Here is a 1428-nt window from a genome sequence, read left to right on the forward strand (position 1 = left end):
GGCCTGCAAGGACGTGCCTGGGCAGACACTGAGTAATGGGCCATCTGGTCCTCTTAGATATAGTTGAATGTCAACTAGAAACCCTGAATAGCATTCCCCTTTCACTCCCCCTTTTTAGGAATTTTCAACTCTAATCTGCACGACCTACATTTAAAATAACCAATCATGTATAACCAAACTGATTCCTTTGTTCCCTCAGACCTTTTTCCTATATAAGCCCCTAACCCCTGAGCCTCAGGGTCGATTCCTCTATCTCCTGCGTGAGATATGTTTTGGCCTGGAGCTCCGTCATTAAAAACCTCGTGTGCTTTGCACCAAGGTGGTCTCTCATGTTTCACTGAGTGCACATCTCCTGAGACTTGAGTGGGGGTCACCTCACAGGGTCCTTCACTAACATATATAAGCAAAATAAATATATCATTCTTTAGAGAGAGAATTGGCTTGGTGTATTTTGAAATTAGTATTTTATAGGTACAATGATCCTTTCATATGCTTGTTACTTTCTTGAATGTCACATAATTGAAAGAAAAAATAAATGTGTGACCTGTTCTCTAATAATTTCATGTTCATGAATATAATGAATAATGATGTTTATGCCCTTTTATAATACTAGATATGATTGTATTCTTAATACTGGAATTAATTGTATTTGTAGGTAAAAAATTTGATGACAGGAATCAGTACCTGCAGATACATAGTTCCTTTCAAAATGAGCAAATATGATTTGTTCGCTCTCATAAAAGAATCACTTAAAATTTCCTTGAGATCAATGAAACAATATTATAAAATATTGTCATGTGCATTTTCCAATTTTTTTTTAAAACACTCATGCATTTTAATCTAGAAATTAAAGGATAAAGAAGAAAGGTGGAGGAGCTGGTGAGATGGCTCAGTGGGTAAGAGCACTGACTACTCTTCTGAAGGTCCTGAGTTCAAATCCCAGCAACCACATGGTGACTCACAATCACCCATAATGTGATCTGACACCCTCTTCTGGTGTAAAAGACAGCTACAGTTTACTTATTTATAATAAATAAATCTTTTAAAAAAAGAATAAAGGTGGGAAAGGCTTATGGGGTAAATAAATACATTTTTAGTCCTCTGTATATTCATCAACAAGAAATTAAAAATTATTTACAAAATTGTAATGTTTGTTGATAATAGGTTACATTAAACTTTTATTGCAGAATTAGAGCACTTCAGGCTTAGAGCAGAGTTTATTAATATGAGTGATTAAAAAATAAAATTGCTTAAAGAGTTATTTATGAATTAATTTTTTTAGAGAACTAATTTCCCAACACATAGAAGCACACACATACTCAATAATGAAGAGTGGGAAAGCACAGTCTCTTCTTATTATACTCACTACTGTTTGCATAGTTGAGCTCAATTCAATTGTCTTAAAATAGCATCAGCAAACAATATCAT

This window comes from Mastomys coucha, chromosome X (assembly GCF_008632895.1).
Source record: "Mastomys coucha isolate ucsf_1 chromosome X, UCSF_Mcou_1, whole genome shotgun sequence".
Lineage (NCBI taxonomy): Eukaryota > Metazoa > Chordata > Mammalia > Rodentia > Muridae > Mastomys > Mastomys coucha.